At 32.7% G+C, this 22,328-nt stretch overlaps 1 protein-coding gene and 1 long non-coding RNA gene across 3 annotated transcripts in view; one reads left to right on the top strand and one right to left on the bottom strand.

Annotated features, from left to right (window-relative positions):
- LOC145291238 (ecdysone receptor-like) overlaps positions 1–22,328 on the top strand; it is a 315,312-nt gene that overhangs the window by 158,505 nt on the left and 134,479 nt on the right. For both annotated transcript variants that reach the window (XM_080136841.1, XM_080136843.1), the window contains exon 2: positions 12,404–12,493. The gene's annotated coding sequence lies outside the window, so the exon portion shown is untranslated. The remainder of the gene's footprint in view (positions 1–12,403; positions 12,494–22,328) is intronic.
- Positions 1–22,328, bottom strand: part of LOC145291241 (uncharacterized) — a 65,885-nt gene that overhangs the window by 7,624 nt on the left and 35,933 nt on the right. The window lies entirely within an intron of this gene.

Here is a 22,328-nt window from a genome sequence, read left to right as displayed (position 1 = left end):
TTTTTTGTGATTGGTATGCTGTGAAAATTGAATAAAGCTCAATAGTATGCCGCTATGTACAACAGTTTGAGAACCACCGGTTTAAAGACTATTTGTTTACTTAATATACGCTTGCGAAACAACCTTCACTACCACCAATAGCAATAGCCAAGAACACATTACTCGAAAGTACTTCCTTTAAACTCCTCAGCCTAACGTTTACAGGGAACATGAACTGGAATAGATACATTGAGAGCATTGCCAAGGCTGCTGCGAAGAAGGTGGGCGCTCTCTACTATGCTAGAAAGCTACTTACGCCTGAAAATATCCTGTACCTAGATAAGGCCACCATTCGCCCATGTATGGAGTACTGTTGTCACATTTGGGCTGGTGCATCTGCTACTAGTCTCTCACTCCTGGACAGGCTTCAAAAGAGAGTCACCAACCTGATAGGTCTTGAACTGTCATCTCGGCTTCAGCCTCTGTCCCATCAACAAAATGTTGCATTCCTCTGCATGTTCAACAAGTATTTTAATGGTGAATGCTCCAACAAACTACAAGCACTTGTACCCCCTCAACGTAAATACCACCGACAAACCCAACAAGCAGCAAATCCCACCCCTACACAGTAGAGATCCCTAGATGTAAGAACACTTTCTACTCTAACAGTTTCTTCCTCAGAACTGCTACACTTTGGAACTCCCTTTTGGGATTCTGCTTTCCCAACTGTACTGACATGCAGAAATTCAAGTGTCATGTGAACAGACATCTTGCTACTCATCTCCTTTCATAATACCCCTGCAACTTATGTCCCCGATAGTAGCCCCCTACTTTAAAAGTGGCACTGTGCCTTGCTTGGGATGAAAATTGAATTAAAAAAAAAAAAAATGAGTCCAGCCGGAAGTTCTCTTTTAGTCCTAAATCCAAGAGAGTCTCGGCCATTATTGACACACCTAGTTCCATTTTGACTGAGGTATAGCTTTGGTACATATGGCATAATCACGTTTGACAAATCAGTTGCCGTCAGATCACTAAAGTTAAGCAATGATGAGCCTGGCCAGTACCAGATGGGTGACCATTTGGGACTTCCAGGTGATGTGTATGCTCTCTGCTTATTTCGGCATTGTTTTCAGTAATCCTAGACTTCTCCTTATCACTGAACTCAAACAGTGCCAATTCAAGAGAGGTGAGGTTGGAGATTGCGCAACCTTTGCCACACAATTACATGCACAGCTGCCCGTAGTCTTTCGAGACAGAATGGAAGCATTGATGGCTTTGGTCCTGTGTAATTCTATAAGGTCCACCCTCCTAGGCTTTGCCTTTTCCCTTTGAAAAGGAATTAATTTATTGCTAATTGTCTGAGGCGTTCTCTACTTGAGAATGCCAATGAGACCGTCCAGGGTTTGTTTGCGGGCCAGAATGCTTTTCCTCTAGGCCACTACCTCTTCAAATTTCACTTTCCCCGATCCTTGTGTTACATCACACATCATCCCCGTCGTGGGAGAGAGAATCTAGAAACTAATTCTACATACAACGTATGAGGAGCGTTCCAAAAGTAATGCCTCCTGTTTTTTTTATTTTGCCAGAATGGATCAGAGGGGATTATGTGTCGGAAGCAGAGGTACATCATTAAATTCCTGGCAAAAGTTGAGAATGATGGTAACTGTGAATAATAGAAAAATAAATTCTGGATCACAAAAGGTCACTTGTTTTAATGGTACCACTCCCGTCTTCATAGGTCTTTAAATTTTTTAGTTTATAAATAAGAGGCTTTACTTTTCGAACGACCCTCATATGTAATAGTTTTGACATGAAATGACCCACCAACAACTGACATGCAACCAACCGAATCAATAATGCTATTTTTTTTTTCTTTGTTCCTGGTATTGACAGTTATATATATATTTAAAAATTCCACTTTAACCTAATCACGGATTGTTATAAATCCAATCTTATTGACTTCTAAGCGACAGATAAACTCAAAGGTTTTGATCTGAGCAGCAGATAGGCCAAGGCCATTGGTTCGCGTCAGTACTCTAGCCTATTAAGCAGTTAAAGTTGAACGTTGACTGCAGCCGACGGGAGGAGTGAAAGATGAACTGTAGTAGGAGGGGGAAGGAGAGAAGTGCAAGGATTATTCAGACTATGATACTGATTAAGCAGCGCCACCTCACCTATCCGTGCGACCACCACCACCACCACCACCAGCAGTGGTATCAGCAAAAAGAATGTTTGATGTATTGTCAGTCTCTTATTTTCTTTTTCGTTTTTTTTTTTTTTCTCATGCATTGAATCAAAACAACAAAAAAATTGCATTTTGATACTAGCTTGAAGCTTTATCGTGTAGAATTGTTTTCTATTTCTTTTTTTTTTTTTTTAAATTCATTTTTAATTCACCTTGTTTGTCCATAGACAATGTGACCAACATCAAAAATGCAACCATTAATCGTGGTAACTGCATGGTTTCAACAAGCTCAAGCCAGAAACCCATCTGAAGATGTGAGGATATCCTTTATCCTCTTCGTATCCTCGGGGTCCTATGTCTACTAAAATATGGGTTTTCGATATATCCGAGTGTACCTTCCAACTGATGTTTCTTCTCTTTGGACCCAAGAATACCATACGTTCACCTATTTCTCTTCTCCTTTGTTAAAATGGTATCAGAATTGTCCATTTCTGATGCAAACAGCGTAAGTAGATTCCACCAGAGGTTGCAATATGAGATCCTAAGAGGGAGACAATACCAAGAGGCCTTGCTGATCAAATACCGGGATGAGGCAGTGCAAAGGGAGCACTATACCCGGCTGCTTAGACAAAGACAATACCGAGAGGCGCTTCGTCGAGTTCATCATTTGGAACATTTGTGTAAAAGACAGCTGCAGGAAGAATTGAGGGAAAAACTCTATGCGGATTATATAAAGAAACGCGCTTACCAGGCGGTTCTGCAGCGAACACTCTATATCGAAATTCAACAGGAGTCCTTCTATCAACAAGTTTTGCTTACAAAGCGATACAAGGAACTTTGGCTTGAGAAACAAAGCCAGGCTTCTACAGAGTCTGAATACCAGGAGTATCTGCAGAAGAAGCGCCGGTTCTATGAGTATTTTCTCTCTAATCAGTATCAAGAGCTACTACAAAGGAAGTTGTACTATCAGTTTTTGCAGAGTAAATTCTACCGAGAGATTTTGCCGAAAACAGTTCCGGATAACATTATAGAAAGGAATTCCATTGGAATCTGGCCCTACTAAAAGTCTGCGAGGGAAAGAACGAAATGGTTTGTTTACTAAGTTTAATGTCTTTTGATTTTTTTTTTTTTTTTTTTTTTTTTTTTAGAATTTTTGTGATAAGGATGTTTGTGATCATTAATTTTTTTTTTTTTTAGAATTTTTGTGATAAGGATTTTTGTGATTATTAATTTTTTTTTTTAGAATTTTTGTAATAAGGATTTTTGTGATTATTAAATTTTTTTTTTTTTTTTAGAATTTTTGAGATAAGGATTTTTGTGATTATTGAATTTTTTTTTTTTTTTTAGAATTTTTGTAATAAGGATTTTTGTGATTATTAAATTTTTTTTCTTTTAGAATTTTTGTGATAAGGATTTTGGTGATTATTAAATTTTTTTTTTTTAGAATTTTTGAGATAAGGATTTTTGTGATTATTAAATTTTTTTTTTTTTTTTTTTTTAGAATTTTTGTAATAAGGATTTTTGTGATTATTAATTTTTTTTTTTTAGAATTTTTGAGATAAGGATTTTTGTGATTATCAAATTTTTTTTTTTAGAATTTTTGTGATAAGGATTTTGGTGATTATTAAATTTTTTTTTTTTTTTAGAATTTTTGAGATAAGGATTTTTGTGATTATTAAATTTTTTTTTTTTTTAGAATTTTTGTAATAAGGATTTTTGTGATTATTAATTTTTTTTTTTAGAATTTTTGAGATAAGGATTTTTGTGATTATTAAATTTTTTTTTTTAGAATTTTTGTAATAAGGATTTTTGTGATTATTAAATTTTTTTTTTTTTTTTTTTAGAATTTTTGAGATAAGGATTTTTGTGATTATTAATTTTTTTTTTTTTTTAGAATTTTTGTAATAAGGATTTTTGTGATTATTAAATTTTTTTTTTTAGAATTTTTGTGATAAGGATTTTTGTGATTATCAAATTTTTTTTTTAGAATTTTTGTGATAAGGATTTTTGTGATTATTAAATGTTTGTTTTTAGAATTTTTGTAATAAGGATTTTTGTGATTATTAAATTTTTTTATTTTTTAGAATTTTTGAGATAAGGATTTTGTGATTATTAAATTTTTTTATTTTTTTTAGAATTTTTGTAATAAGGATTTTTGTGATTATTAAATTTTTTTTTTAGAATTTTTGTGATAAGGATTTTTGTGATTATTAAATTTTTTTTTTAGAATTTTTGTAATAAGGATTTTTGTGATTATTAAATTTTTTTTTTTTTAGAATTTTTGAGATAAGGATTTCGTGATTTGAATTATTTGGATTATTGTTCTCATCTTGAATGTTATTCGCACAACGTTTTGATCAATGTAATCTTTGATTTACTCCAGGTGTAAATCGCCTGACTGACAGTAATTATTTTCTACACTAATGAGTGCGTAAGTTTCAAAAACGTGTCAGTAGATTTAAAAATAATTATTAACTAGCGGGACCCGTGGAAATTCCACAAGGGACTCATCCATAGTAATATATTGATGTTGCCATTCTGTAGATGTTCAGTGTAAATGGAGACGCTCTGATGTTATTGTAGCTTTTTTTTTTGTGTAAAACTGCAAAAGTATTTATCTAAGCTAGCATGAACACCCCGCAAAGCCCGATCGTAAAGTACGCTTAAATATGATTTTTATAATTCTTGCAGATTTCGTATATATTATTATATAGTTAATGTTCTATCGATTTTTATATATTATAAAGTTGCGATTTCAAAAATAAAAACTATATCTATATGACTTGGGTGCATTAGCTTGAATCGAAACCAAAATAAAAACTTAAAAAAATGTATATATATTTTTTTTTTTTTTTTTTTTTTTTTTTACAAAGGCATCACCACATTATCAAGGCCCAGAGGCCACTCAAGGATAAGGGTTAAAGAGTGTACAGTAGAAATTGATCAATATAGTAATCATTAGTAATGAAAATTTGGTAAATTTAATAACTTATATGGAACGGCTTATCAAGAACTTATTTACTTTAGACTTGAACACAACCATATTGTAGTCAGCCGGAAAGCAGGAAAACGGAAGACAATTCCACAGGCGTGCAGTTCTAAGAAAGAAGCTTTGTTCATGGAATCTACGTTTAGGTTTAGGCACAGATAAAGAGTGGGGGAAATTATTGATAGTGTTTACAGCTAGACGAGTGTTTCTTGTGAAAGTTTGGCGAGGGGGGACCATAGATTGAAGCTCAGTTGAACACTTTCCATGAAAATAACGATACATCAGAGACAAACTCGCAACATCTCTTCTGTGAGATAGAGGTTGCAAGGAGGAGAAAAGGACATCTCCTACGAGGCTACGAAGTCTATTTTGAACTCTATCAAGGCAGGACAAGTCCTTTCTAGCAGCTCCTGCCCAGATGTGGCAACAGTATTCCATCCTTGGACGTACCTGGCTCTTATATAGGTAGAGAATAGCATCAGCAGTGAGATATCTACTGGATCGATAGAAAGATCCCACCATTTTTCCAGCAGCCTTGGCAACAGATTTGATATACGTGTTCCATTTAAGATCAGGAGTAATGGTCAAGCCCAGAAGCTTGTCAAAACTTGAGGCCTCCTGAAGACGAGAGCCATTCATTTCAATTGAAGACAAATGTGAATTAGAATGTTGATGATGTAAAGAGAGAAGCTTGGTTTTAGATGCATTAAAAGTAACCAGCCACTCCTTTCCCCATTGTACTACGTGCTCAAGATCAGAGGAGAGAGAATTGGAGAGAACTTGGTCGTTTACTGTCTTAGATGTGCTACCATAAATGGTAGTGTCGTCAGCATAAATGTCTACAAATGATGTAAGGATATGATTTGGAAGATCATTAATGTAGATCAGGAAAAGAGTTGGGCCCAGGATGGATCCCTGAGGGACACCGGCATTAATACTGTGAGCTTCTGATTTTTGCCCCTCAACTACTACTCTTATGAACCTATCAGAAAGAAATGATTTAATAATTGAGAAGACTTTTCCAGCTATACCATAGCTAGCGATCTTATGAAGTAAACCTTTATGCCATACCCTATCAAAGGCTTTAGATATGTCAAGAGCAATTGCCCTAGAAAGATTGCCACCGTCGAGAGATTTGCTAATCCTATGCGATATAACTGTAAGGACATCTGCTGTAGATCTAGCAGAACGGAAACCATATTGAGTGTCACTAAGAAGGTTATTTTTGTTGAGATGGTTGATTACTTCTGTATTTAACACAGATTCTAGCAACTTACTCATGACGCACAGGAGACTTATTGGCCTGTACTGAGAGGGGGATGAGCGATCACCTGAATTCTTAAATACAGGGCATACTGATGAGATTTTCCAGGGAGATGGGAAACTATTTTTGTTTACTGTTTTGAGGGGAAAGAATTCCAACAAAGTGCTCGATTACAAAGAAAAACTTTTTCGATATAAGAGCTTAATATTTATTTAATTATTTAATTATACAGAAGTTAAGAAAAACATTGGTACCGTCGGTTTCAAGCCCAACATAAAGGGGACCAGTTAATGGTAAATCGTAAATAATGTTAGACTCTCGTCAGCCATGTTATCTCTATATAAATAAAATGAACTCATTTTTTCCTGTCTGATTTTGACATTAATAGGATTAAAAATCAAGATATTTCATGCAAATATAATATGCACAAACGGCAGAACAATATCTGAGGTGTGTTATAGGCTTATTATTTCTCAAATTCCTCGATAATCTTAGATTTCTATACTTTTTCTGCTGAGAAGTCACGGCCAAAATCGGTTAAGATCAATGGAAGTGGTAAAATATTTTCTCTCTAATAAATTCCTCCTCCCCCTGCCACCACTTAACACCGTTTGGGGATCGTTCACAAGGAACAGTTGAGAAGAGAACACCGGTTTGGCTTCGTAGTTCTTTCATGTGAAGTTATTTAAAATCACTAAACTAAGCTGCAGTGCTCTGTGGCGTAGTGGTTAGCGTGCTGGACAATTCACATTATATTTTCACGTTCGCGCCGACCTACCGTAGTCGTGTTTTTTTTTTTTTTGTTTCCTAAACAACTGGAATGGACTTTTCTTGGTGGCCGAACTGTTAACGTTGCAGATGTTTTTTTTTTTGTTTTTTTTTTCACACTTTATTTTCCTACTTTTACTCATGACTCCGGGTTTGATCCTTCCTACTTACCTACCATAACATTTTTTAAAACTCCCCCCCCCCCGTCCCGGAAACAAACACTCGGGCAACGCCGGGTACCCCCGCTAGTTATATATATATATATATATATATATATATATATATATATAACTTGAGTTCCTTTAGCCATAATCGAAACCAAAAACAAAACTTATGAAAAATTATTTGAAAAATTATTTATGACAAGAAATAGACGAACATAACAATTAAACAACCCGGATGTAAGCGTGACACGCAAAAGAACACACACGCTATCGTATTAATATATAGATATTTATTTAAAAATTATTATATTAGTATTTCATATACCCTCATAAAATTTTATGAAAAAATTTAAGATTTTATCTATCAATTTTCAAGATAAAACACAAAAGATTCTGTGTAGCTTAATTGCCATATATTTTCATAATTTTTATATATATATATATATATATATACAATAAATCCGTATTCTTGTCTGTTTATTCACAATGACTTCATATGTTCAAGTCCAACCTGAACAAATTCTGGATGAACCGTTCCCTTAATAATCCAATTTACCAAATTTCCAGTTCTAATGATTACTACGATATTGTCCCATTGACTACTACCATATACTCATTAACCCTTATCCTTGAATGGCCTCCGGGTTTTGATAAATGGTGACTCCTTTGTGTTAAAAAAAAAATTATATATAATATATATGTGCTACGACGTCATGTATAACGTCGGAGCAGATGACGTCATGTATGTCATCACATATGACGTCATGTATGGAATGGCAAAAATTACATTCGCCTAGCAGTCTGCCAGTATATATATATATATATATATATATATATATATATATATATATATATATATATATATTTACTTATATTTTACTATATGCATTTACTTACATACTTACTTGCTTTAGCCTGAATTTGCAAATACCGGCCATTCTCTCCCCTTAAAAAAATTTTTATTTTATTTTTTATTTTTTTATTTATTTATTCCCCCCCCCCCCCATTTAGTGTCTTTTAATAACTCTTGCTGACATGTTCTTCAGTTGGCCTATTTTTTTGCCGTATATTTTTTTTGCGCCTTTTAGCATCTTTTTGTCTGGGTCATTTTGATATTTGCTTTTCTATTTCATATTTAATTCTATCATCATTTAATTTTTTTTTCCTCTTCTTCTTTCCTGATCTTTCTTATTTATATTTATGTCTCGGAAGTAGAGTGAAAAGTATATCTTATTTTTCTTTTATTAATATTATTGGAATCTTTTCTTTATTCCTTGTACACATTTTTGTGAATTATTCCATGGATTTCTGCCTTTGGATTATTATGGACCATCTTCTTCCAATTACGGGATTTCCTGGGATTTTACATGTACAAATGGAAATTCTTTTAACTTTCTTGAAGATTTACATTTGGATTTTACCGTCACTGGATTTTTTATCTTCCACTAGACTATCCATTCATGTGTAATCACCTTTTTCTTCACTATATTCCCTCTGCTTCACTTTTTTTTGTTTTCAAGTAAGATCTTTGACTTACTTGTTGTTTCATCAAATACTTTTGTATGCAAAATCCGATCCCGCATTTTGCTAATTCTTACCCTCTGATGAGAAGGAAAGTATTTCTTCGAAACTCCACGGATTAAGGACTATCCACTTATCAAGTGTTTCCTTTTCAGATTAAATATGTTTTTAACTCTTTTTCAAAGTGTTTTTTTAACATGTTTTATTAACTGTTTGCTCTTATATATATATATATATATATATATATATATATATATATATATATATATATTCAGATTCAGTATTAAATGCAGAAAATTTTCTGTAGCTTAATTGCCATATATATTTTCAAAATTTACTACCTAGCTCTACTCGCGTAATGAGCACTGCTGAAGTAAATATAGAAAATATATACATAAAATTTCTTATATACACATAAAAGTATAATATATTTATTTATCACGGTTGAAATGAGAGTAAAATACGCATAATTTTCTTGTTTTTATTTAAGATTTTTGTAATTATTTTTTATGACGTTAATTTGATTTAAATTAAAAGATTATTCTCGACTGGAATGTTTTTAAGGTGGATTATTTTCATACAATATATTGAATGTAGGTCAAACCACTTCATTTTTTTTTTTATATTAAATTACAGATTTGTTTTTTTTTCAATTAAAATACTTGGTTTTAAATAACTTTGTATTGTTTTTTTTTAATAAGTAAAGCTTCATTTTTTATATCAAATTACAGATGTTTTTTTTTTTTTTTTCAATTAAAATATTATGTTGGTGCAAAAATAATGTCGTTTTTTGACATGCAGTTGAACATAAAAAACATTATTTTAACACCAACCTAAAACCTGGTTTTAAATAACTTCATATTGTTTTTAATGACTGAAACTTTATATATATATTTTTTTTGGGGGGGGGGGGCATTTTTCTTTCTGTGTGTTAAGTATTATTTTTCTTTCATCTCTAAACATAGGTATTTGTATATATTTTAATACTAGCAAATGTACCTGGCGTTTCCCGGTATTAAATGTAACGTAAAATTCTTTTTAAAAAAATAAAGTAAAAAAAAAAAATGGAAATAAACTGAGACCCGTGCATGCAAGTAATGTTTTTTTTTCTAAATATTTCACTTCTTGTAAAAAAAAAAATACTCGAGATTAGATCGAAAACAAAACCTAATGACAGTGAGTCAAGTATGATAACCATTAGGCCAGCTTGACACGATCTTTAAAAAGTGTTTTCAAATCTACTTATTCTTAACATAAGGAAGCTGTCATGTGAACGCTTCGTGCATGCACAGTTGTGAAACAGTTGAAAAACAGATAAAAATCCGCTCACCCCACCAAGTACCAATTTTTCAATTTTGACCCCCTTTTTCCAGATTAAAACCAGTTAAAATGTTTTCCACATGTCTGAATACCATCTGTACAAAATTTCAAGTCTGTAAAGCAAAAATTCGTTGAGTATATAGGTTGAGAGTTGTCCTCACGCACACACACACACACACACACACACACACACACACACACACACACACACACACACACATATTCTCACTTTTATAGATATATAGAGTTGTCTGTACAGGATTTACTCCTAAACGAATTAACCAATCATTATGAATTTTGAAATGCAACTGCTGGGCGCAAAAGGTCTAAATATGAGCTATATTTATTTTAATTAAGTTTTATGCAAAGATTAAAAAAAAAAAGTGGAAGTTCTTCAAGAAAATTCAGACATCTCTGATGTTTGTGAAATTTGAATAAATATCTATTAGACATCATTTAACAAATATTCTTTAAATTTCAGTTTCTTTTGAATATTTTACATTGTTTTTAGCATAATGACAAATCTTTCAATTAAAAAAAAAAAAAATTCATATATTTCAGATTTGCGTCGAATTTGATAGTTACAATATTCTCTAAAATTCATTTTTTTTTTTTTTTCTTAAAACTCTTCAAGCTTAAACTTTACATTTTCGACATTTTTTAGAAAAAAGAAATCATATTTTGATCAAAATTTGAATAAGGATTCTACGCAGAAAGATGTAGTATCATTATATCTTGGTTTTATTTTTCGTATAGAAGCAGTGCAAAACTGTTCTGTTCGAAAAATTTTATCCGTCCTGGGATGAGTATTAAGTTTCGAAATACCATGACCTAAAAGAATTTTTTTTATTTTTTTCTTCCCTTTCTTTCTTACTGATCTAATGACACAATAAAATTCTATGTAAATTCTATTCTCCATCTTTTAATTTGATATAGGTGTTCTAAAAGTCTTGGGCACATTTCAAGTCCTCATATCTGCTTATCTATGAATGGTAGCAAGATGAAAGTGGTGCCATTTTTTTTTTTACTATAATAATTATTAAATACCTACAGACACTAGTGTTTCATCCTTTTGGGAATCATCAGTGCAGGGTGTTATGATTAGCAACAGTCGATAGATTCGAACCCAGCAACAGAAGGGTGCAACTAATATTTTCAGAATTTGTTGAATTTTTTTTTTTTGCTTTATTTTTATTTATTTTTTTTTTATACTTGCGGCCCTGTGTCCCCTTCGTAAGAGACAATGACATGGCTAGCAAAGAAGATAAAGGAGAAGGAGACCATGAAGACAACATTGGGGTTGGCAATGTTGTCAAGCAGGGGACCGTGTAGTATTACATTACTATTATGCAATAATAGCAAAATTTGCTACTGATATAAGAAGTGTTGTCCATCTGTAATCGACATTTGTTGCTGATAAGAACGATAGCTTCTTTGTGAGTACAAATAATTATATTTTACAGAAAATGAAAGCAAATTATATTTCTTTTTAACAACATGGATTAATGCTAAAGAAAACGAAATGGCCATTCATAATGACGTATTGACATTTTAAGATGAAAGCAATTTAGGTCCAAAGTTAAAAATCCATCTGACTTAATTTTTATTTTTAACAACATGGATCAATACTAAAAAAAAAAGGAAATTGTTGTTCATAATGAAGTATTGATATTTTAACATGAAAGCAATTTAGGGCCAAAAGTCAAAAATCCATCTCACTTAATTTTTATTTTTAACAACATGGATCAATGCTAAAAAAAAGGAAATTGTTGTTCATAATGAAGTATTGATATTTTAACATGAAAGCAATTTAGGGCCAAAAGTCAAAAAATCCATCTCACTTAATTTTTATTTTTAACAACATGGATCAATGTTAAAGAAAAGGAAATTGTTGTTCATATTGAAGTATTGATATTTTAAGATGAAAGCTATTTATGTCGAAAGTCCAAAATACCTCTCAATTTTTATTTTTGACAGCATGGATCAATGTTAAAGAAAAGGAAACGGTTTTTCATAATAAAGTATTGATATTTTAAGATGAAAGCAATTTAGGTCCAAAAGTCAAAAATCCATCTGACTTAATTTTATATAGATGTAGTATATCATTTTTTTATTTATTATTATTTCAAATAGTTGGAATTCAAAAAGCTAAAAACATGTTTTACTGTCTTTTCTTTTTAACACTCAAACATTTCATTTTTTTCTTATTGCAGATTTCATTGCAAGTGCTGCAAAAAAAAAATCAAGCGATCGGATTGAATAATAATTACTATTATTGGATTGCTCATAAAATCGTCCCTTGGGTAAGTTCTGTTTGATCTTGTTGCAGGGCTTTGGTTTAAATAAAATAAAGGCAGTTATTCATATTATTTGGATTCTTTCGACTACTGTTCTCATCTAGAGCATCATTTTCACAACGTTTTGGCTGATGTAACCTCCGACCCTCTTCATGTGTATCTTGTTGAACTCGGGAATCTTTCAGTCAAATTCAAGAATCGTTTTGTAGGACACATGAATATGCATGGACTTCCAAACAGAACCCTTTACTTAATCCATAGGATAGCATGCTCTCGTTCTGTCAGCCATGCTTGGATAGAAGACTTAAGTAACCTGCAGTTGTATTTTGAATGTTACCCGCACTGAGGATTGAACATTCAACCTCCAGACGAGTTTTTTTTTTTTTTTTTTTTTACACAGTGGTCACCACTTATCAAGGCCCGGAAGCCACTCAGAGATGAGGGTTATTGCAAGTACATTACGTTAGTGTGGAGGTTTGATGAAGTGTTTACTTAAGGGGGCAGTTCATTAAGAATTTGTTAACATTGGACTTGAACACATCCAAGTTGTAGTCAGGTGGGAAGCAGGCAGACGGAACAGAGTTCCACAGGCGTGCAGTTCTCAGAAAGAAGCTTTGTTCATGGAATCCACGTTTTGATTTAGGCACAGATAAAGAGTGGGGGAAATTTTTCACAGTGGATTCAGCTAGACGGGTGTTTTTCGTGAGTGTAACTAAATTTTACCAAGTACTTTATCCATTATGCCATGAGTCCTTGTGAAACCAACACTCAAGATGAGAACAGTAGTCCAAAGAATCTAATATGAATAATTAATCTTCATCTCAAAAAATTCATAAATGTAAATTATGTTTGCTGTTTATGGATATGCTATGAACGCATGCACCACGTGGCACCCAAGTTATAATTTTTATTTAACTTTTGAAATCACTACTGCGTATTGGGTACAATATCATAATCAGTAGAGAATTGCTTCTGTAATAATAAATACGAAATCTGCATAAATTAAAATATCATATTTATACATATTTAATGACTGGACAACGACAGGCAGCCTGATAGTATAATCTAGAAGATTGATACAAAAATCTGTTTAAGCAGTCAAATATGGCAAACATTTGTGTTAAAAAATGCTTTTCATGAAATTTTGTAAATAACACGATCAATAATTTTTGTTTTGATTATCTATAATCCCAAATCTCAATCGTCGGTTTGCGTGAATGTATGTATGTTTGTATGTCTGCCAAAAACTTTCGACAGGCGACGGATCCTAACGAGATTGGTATCGTTTTGAAGCTCAATATCTCAGATGACAAATATCGAAAAATTGGTCAAAAACATTCATTCCTTCACCCTTTTGCATCGCCATTTTTGCAAGTCGTCGTATCCGTTGGATTGACTACGCTTAATTTCATCGTTTGGAACTTCTGGCAGGGCGATGGAGACATTGCCTAAGGCGTCACGGTTTTTATAACCTTTTTTCTCCTTCGTGTTATGGGTTTGAGCCTACTGTTGTTTTGATTCCCCCCCAACGCTACTACCATTTTTTTTACACCCCATCCTCCTCCCCCCCCATGGTTCCTTACTACACCACCTACACACACCTGGGCAATAGGCACCCCCGTTACTGTTGTTTGTTTTGACCCCCCCCAGGGGGTCCTTACTACACCACCTAAACACCCGGGCAATGCCAGGCAACGCTGAGCACTCCTGCTAGTTAATACTATAGGAGTGTGCAAAAGTTTATTGCCTTCGAATCCTGCTAAGTTATCTTGCAGCCAATTACATTACAAGGAATTTGAAAAGTCAGGTTTTTAAATTTCATCACTAATACCCTCCTTCTCACTCATATTTCAAGCATTTTCATTGGCTACTAACAGAAGTGGGAATGGAAAGATTGTTGACTGTCTTCATTCATAAAATAACGTGAAATTTCAACTTAATATTTTTAATATTATTTTTTTTATACATGTTTATAATTTTTAAAAATTTATATGTTTAAGAAACATTCAGCTATCGGTTATTTTGGGTTTAGTAATTCATTATGGGGTTTCAGCAGGACTGAGCCACATGCCACGCAGCACGTGATGCAATTAATTTATTGATTTAATAAACATTTGATGAATTTCACAAAACAGATCAGTCAACTGGCCAACTTTAATCGTGCGATTTAACCCTATTATTGTTTTTTATTTGTGAATATGTAAAATCTCATATCTACACTGATAAATCAGACATAATAGACTATTTGGAAGACAACATTTGATGCATTATTGCCGAAATACTGCCTAATTTAATGCAGAGTTTGTGAAAATTAGGCCTCTAGATTTCACTATATATACGAAATTATATTTAAATTATAAATGCCAGAAATGAATCTTTGGAATAAACCACATATTTGTATGATAAAAATATTTTTCTGTGATTTATTTTAATTTAAAATTCGCCGTCCCTTAAAAAAAAAAAAAAGAAAAAAAGGCATTTTACTTAAACCACAAATATTAGCAAAGCAATCCTAAAACTTTTACATTCCAACGTCTTCAGTTATTTTCCCAAAAAAGGAAACGAATTTATAATTCTTCGTTTCCTGTTGGGAAATCGTTCTCTTGTTTTGTTTTTTTTTCTTTCTTGGTTCCAAAAATATATTTGTTCTAATCAATGCCACATAAGCAAACTTTATTCCAAAAATAACTCCGATTCCTCCAATCTCATTGTTTATTTGTTTTATTTATTTATTTTTATTTTATTTTTTTTAACATCTGAGTTAATCAATGTTTGCTTCCTCGAGATTTTTTTTTTTTCAACTATATATTTTAATCACACCACATACATGCTAAAATATTTCTGAGTTTTGGGATTGAGTTATATTGGAGTTAAATATATATTGTGTATGTTTAGTACTATTTTGTGCATGAAATTAAATAAAAAGTTAAAAGTGAGTGAACTTATCCTATATATAATAATTTGATTGCAGAAATTCCCCTCTGGACCAAAATACTGTAGGTTTACAACAGCAGAAGCCACATACAAATTTATTATGTCTACAGTATTAGCCACTATCTTATGTAACTTAAGAACAACATTTTAGACACATTTATCTGTTATAATAAAATCCTAGATTAAATCCTAGGAGTAACATCATCACTATCGCAATAACCTACAGAGGAAGTAGTTCCCATTTTTCCCCCTAATTACAAAGTCCTCCCACATCCCCATTCTACACTGTGTAAATTTACACACAGATTACTTATATTGACACCCCACTCTTCGTAAGTGATTCATAAACTCATAGACATAGCACTCACCTTCCATTCCTCGACACAAAAAACAATAAGGTCTCCCCAGACATATTCCGGGGTTTCTGATTGGCTGATACTTGCCAGTCTCCAATTCCAGAATTCCAGAATGAACTGTAACCCGGTATTCAACGAACACTTTGAAAACTGTAAATTATTATTTTGCTTACCGGTAGAGAAGCGTCCATGTGAAATGTTAAAGGGTACCCCCTACCCCCCCTCCTTCTGCCAACAAATAAGAAGGAAAACAGAAATGTTTCTGTGAAAACTTTGATCTTTGTTACTCAACTAAAAAGCATTAAATACTACGTCACAACACAAAAACTATGATCCACATTTCTTTACCTTTTTTTCTTTTCTTTTTTTTTCGGAGAAACTTCCATATTTAGAAATGTTTCCTTTCTTTATTTATTTATTGAAAATACAACGAATTTAGCCTGTCACAACTTACATTCTCTCTCTCTCTCTCTCTCTCTCTCTCTCTCTCGTCATCATTAGAGCTATAACAACAGAATATTATCATTGTTTCGACTCTCGAGTATATATCTGACACAGTTAGGCACAGTTAATCAATCGAGAACCACATCACTCTATCTAAAAATATAAGATATTTACTGATATATACTCGAGAGTCAAAATAATAAAAAGAATATTCTCTTGTTATAGCCCTAGTCATCATACACCTTGCAACAAATACGGATACCATTTCGTTTTTTTTTGGGGGGGGGGTCACATTTTTCTGTTTTTTTTTATGTCGAAATGGAACGAAACAGTTTTCTTTTCTTTATTTTTCAGTTTTATTTATTTGTTTTTTATCGAAATGAAACGAAAAAGCTTTGTTTCTTTGTGCTTCCTTCTTATTTGTTTTTGGGGTTTATTTTCATTTGTTTATTTCTGTTTCATTTTCTAGGTAGTTATAAAATGTGGGGGAACACTTTTTTGTTTTTTTCACCCTTTTTATTTGTTTTTTTGTGGGGGGGGGGGGTATTTTCATTTTTTTTTTTTTTTTCTGTTTCATTTTTTAGGTAGTTATAAAATGTGGGGGAACACTTTTTTGTTTTTTTTCACCCTTTTTATTTGTTTTTTTTGGGGGGGTTATTTTCTTCTTTTTTTTTTTTTTTTTCTGTTTCATTTTTTAGGTAAAGGTGCAGTCTTTGAAATTACTACTATTCTAGGTTTACAGGGGCACTGAAAACGGCAATAACATTTAAAATTACAGGAAACAAATAGTTTCTATGACATAATGAATTTATAATTATAAAATGTGGCGGAACACTTTTCTATATTAATTTAACGTAAAATGAGCACCCAATTTATGGCTACTTCTTTTTTAGGGGAGGAGGGGGGCTGGTAAGTTCGGTAGGGGGGGGTATTTGGTAATTTTGGTAAACCAACACAAAACCAACCAATCGGCAAAAATAGTTGTCGATAGTTGTAAAATTTTATTTGTCTTCCACCTTAACATTTTCCTTTAATATGACGACTTTTATAGGTTTTCAGTTATGCTGAAAACAAATATATCATTTAAATTTTCCGTTATAAGTTTATAAAAGTTATAAGTAGTGGCCATTGTTGTACCGAATAAAATCATTAAAATACATTAAAACACAAAAGTTATCAGAATAGGTAGAAGAGTAACTTATCTTGTCTTTGTCACTTTTTTCTTTGTTGGTTTCTCTTAATAGAACTAACCAAAACGGTGATTTGTTATTTTTCATTTTTTTGCATGCACCTAATTTCTTTTATTACAAATTATTTCTCTACTTTATTTTTTGTTGCATTGAAAAGTGAACTAATTGACACCAAGTATTGCAGCAATTAAAAAAAAGAAAAAAAGAAAAAAAAAACAAGACGTTCCGTTTCATTTCCTTAGGATAGTATTTCATGTTTCCGTTATCATAAGGAGCCGGGTGGGGGTCTATTCAGAAAGCCATTCCTAACATGAAGAGGTTGGGGATTGGGCAGCAACAACAGCAACAACCATACTTAATTTTTTTCGAGGGGGAGGGGCATGCTTACAAAGAGCAACGCCGGTTAGCAGGTACTGCTAGTTTTACATATTCTTGCAGAACTCTTAGCGATCTTTTGCAGAACCTAGGTGTAACCTGTTATGTACTCCTTCCTCAAAACCCACTTGAACAAAACAACAACAACAACAACAACAACCAACAGCAGGTTACTCCAAACATACTTTGTTATAGACAAGGAAGATAACTCAACTGTATTCACTGAGACATTAACGGAGATCACTCCAAACAGACTTTCCCCTGATCTATAAACAAGGGAAGATAACTCAATTCTCTTAACTAAGAGATTAACAACCCAATCTAGAAATGTCTTGATTGGAAGACCCAGATTTAGTTGAGAATTAGGTATCAGCAAATTTGTACTAAAATACATGTTGCAACAGCCTGTAGCATGACGGATATAAATGTTAAGTATAATCAGTTTAATGTATCTTTTATTATTGTAATAAAACTGTTAATCAACGTTTGTTTCTCTAAGGCTTTTTTGCCTATACATTTTAATCACACAAAAAGCATGCTAGAATATTTCTTGGTTTTTGGGTCGAGTTTTGTTTGAAAAAACAATTTTCGATTTTCATTGTCCTCATTAGCCAAAATTGTTGCAAAGAAGGTGGACTCTCTTTACCATGCAAGAAAACTACTGAAATCTGAGAGTATTCCATATCTCTACACAGCCACCATTCACCACATTTTGGCCGATGCGTCTATCACTAGTCTTTTCTTCTTAAATAAGAATTTCTTTCTGAAGAAGAAATAATCAACATTCATCTATCATTATACTAAAACTGAACTAATCAACGTTTGTTTCCTTAAGGCATTTTTACTAGATATGTTCAGTTTATGTTAAAAACAGTAAAATCATGTCTGAATATGTCTACTTTTATTTGTTACTGAATATTTTTGTTGCTGTAAAAATTATTCCTCAGTTTTGGGATTGAGTTATATTTGAAAAGATGCTATGTAGTTGTGGAACACAAGAAATTATTTGTTATTTATCTGTCTGTCGATCTATGTGTATTATCGATCTGTCTATCTGCCTATCTATTTAGATATCTATCTGATGATATTGTTAAAATAGTTTATATTGGACGTTATTTATTGTTTAGAGATGTTTGATAAACTTGTCAAAACTATAAATTGGACAAGTTGCACCGGAAAAGTGTCTGATAGCTGACCTGGAAGAACGGGATTGTTACCGCATGATCAAGTTAGCTGGACATTAAAGTGAAGTTGGAATTTGGACGTAGAGAAGAGCGGGCGAGTTAACGATTGTGTCTCTCCCCCCCCCCCATTGGGAGGAAGATGACATGTCTCTAAAAATGGAGACTATTAGAATTAACCACGAGCAAAATAAAAGGTATTGTGCACGCTCCAATGAATAGCAGCCTCCTCCTTTTCCTCTGTCTGATCTATTACCTGCTTCCTTTGTTCCAGCTCGTTATGTATCTGACTTGTTGATCTAGTGGTCTTCATCAATTAGCTGCTTTAATACCCGTTGTATTATTTGTAATGCTTTACATGGAAAAAAATTATCAAGAACCTTGATAAAAGGTGTAGAAACATGTGTAATTTGATTGACCTCATCTTTTTTTCTTGTTATATAATTGGGAATACAAGAAATTATTTGTTATGTATCTGTCTGTCGACCTATGTGTATTATCGATATATCTATCGATCTAGTTATCTATCTCGATCTAGCTAGCTATCCATTTCGATCTATCCATCTATCTATCTATCTCAATCTATCTATCTAACTGGCGAGATAAACAAGAGATGAGATATGAAGATGTTTTGATAAAAATTGTCAAAACATTATCGAGGTATAAAATGGACAAGTTTCACCGGAAGCTCTAAAAATAGCGTTGTTTCCACATGATCAGGTGAGCTGGACATTAGAATGGAGTTGGTATTTGGATGTAAAGAACAGCAGACGAGTTAACGGTTGCGTACCCCTCCTTTGGGAATGAGATGACGTGTCTCAAAAAATGGAGACTATTAAAATTAACCACGAGCAAAAGAAACTCACTTTCTATTCATCTGCTTTTCACACCTGGGAAGTGAAATAAAAACTAATATAAAATCAACCATTGTTTTTCGAGTGAAATGCATTCGTTCAAACAACTTTCCAGCTTCCACTCTGAGAATAGATGAAACCCGGGTGGACCACAAGGTCAACGATGTAGTTGAAAATAAGGCATGTCGAAAATACATGTATGACATACATACACCTGCATAAGAACATTTAGCCGATCATGACATTGGAAAGAACTCAAATAGGTCACAAATAGAACTTGGGTTCAGATAGTGAAGAGCCACAACAAACATTAGTAACAATGACACATATACACACGCAAACTCAACAACGCAACATACGTTTGATTCAGCAACAATAGAACAGATGAATTCCAAGTGGGCCATAAGATCAACGATGTAGTTGAAAATAAAGGATGTCGAAAATACATGTATGGCACACACAAACACACACAAACGCATAAGAACACTCTGATCACGGAAAGAACTCAAATAGTCCACAAATAGAACTTGGTTCAGATAGTGAAGAGCCACTATAGACATTACTAACAATGACACGTATAGACATACAAACCCAACAACAACGTAACACACGTTTGATTAAGTGACTACACAACAAAGAAATCCTCCATTTTAATTGTTCTAACACGGCTCTACAGACAAATGTATCTTTAGTTGACCTTTGACAACAAATATTTTCACAAATGTATCTTCTTTAAAATGATTTGTGTCACCAAAAGTAATATTTACCTTTGCTTATGTTCGGTTCTAATCAGCTAAAGATAGTGTCACGTGTGACTGGAATCATCAACATTTATCTATCCTTATACTGAAACTGAGCTAATAGCAACTTTTTTTTTTTTTTTTTTTACAAAGGGGTCACCACTTATCACGGCCCGGAGAACACCTTGACGATAAGGGTTAATGAGTGTACGGTAGTCAATGGGACAATATCGTAGTAATCGTTGGTGGAAATTTTGTAAATTGGATTATTTAGGGGACGGCTCATCAAAAACTTGTTTACATTGGACTTGAAGACGACCATATTGTAGTCAGTTGGAAAGCAGAGAAACAGAACAGAGTTCCACAGGCGTACAGTTCTAACAAAGAAGCTTTGTTCATGAAATCTACGTTTAAGTTAAGGCACAGATAAAAAGTGGGGGAAATTATTCATAGCGGTTTCAGTTAGACGAGTGTTTTTCGTGAAAGTTTGGCAAGAGGGGACCATAGATTTGGAGCACAGACGTTTGTTTCCCTAAGAAATTTTTACTGTATATATTTAGTTTATTCATGTTAAAAACAATAAAAACCATGTCTGAATATGTCTACTCTTATTTGCTATTGAATATTTTTGTTGCTGTGTAAATTATTCTTTTGTTTTGGGATTGAGTTATATCTGAAAAGAAATCTTCCATTTTAATTGTTCTAACAGGGCTATACAGACAAATTTATTTTTAGTTGACCTTTAACAACTAAATATTTTCGTTTACTAGCCAAATAGAAAAGTTACTAGCGAAACCCACATGATTTTTGGAATATGACATCTCTTTTCTGTGACGAGTGCATACATCATAAATATATATATATATTTTTTTTTAATTTCTGAATATGCACTGAATTTTATGTTGAGACTTGAAAGTATAAACATTCGAATTTCTTCAAAATGTTTTTTTTACAGCCTTTGTTAGAACAATATACTTTTTTTTATTAAACTTTTATTGCTTGAAAATAATTTGACTTTGCTCGTTTTATTAAAAAAAAAAAAAAAAGTTGAAAAGGTATTTTTTTACTCAGCAATGAGCTTTGGAAGATCGTCGGTGAAAAAAAAGCCCAATCGTCAAAGAGATGAGCGTTTTTATTATTTCTAGTCGCCATTTTGAAAAATCACTTGCAAATCTGACTGTTTTAACTCACAACGTAATGTCTTGTCTAATTAAGCGTAATTTGAAATTAACTCATCAAGTGACACATTTATTATAAAATTTCTATTATGCACACCCTCTTTCCTTGTATGCTGTTTGAAAATGCTCACCCACATATGTATTTTTTAGAGTATCTATCTCGCTCACTTGTCTCTTCCTCTCTCTATATATTGCTTCTCTCTCTCTCTCTCTCTCTCTCTCTCTCTCTCTCTCTCTCTCTCTCTCTCTCTCTCTCTCTCTGTATATAAACTGTACTTTGGGGTAATTGCGCCAAATCCATGGGTAATTGCTCTAACTAAAAAAGTGTTCTTTTAAAATACAATATATATATATATTGAATTATATATATATATATATATATATATAGAGAGAGAGAGAGAGAAATTATATATATATATATATATATATATAGATAGATAGATAGATAGATATATGAGAGAGAGAAATTATAAATATATATATATATAGGGAGAGAGAGAGAAATTATATATATATATAGAGAGAGAGAGAAAGAGAGAGAGAAATTATATATATATATATATATATATATGAGAGAGAGAGAAATTAT

The sequence above is a fragment of the Euprymna scolopes genome, chromosome 12 (assembly GCF_053919585.1).
Source record: "Euprymna scolopes isolate OS-2025 chromosome 12, ASM5391958v1, whole genome shotgun sequence".
In the NCBI taxonomy this organism is placed as follows: Eukaryota; Metazoa; Mollusca; class Cephalopoda; order Sepiida; family Sepiolidae; genus Euprymna; species Euprymna scolopes.
Note: the sequence above shows the minus strand (reverse complement) of the source record. Positions and strands in the feature narration are given on the sequence as shown.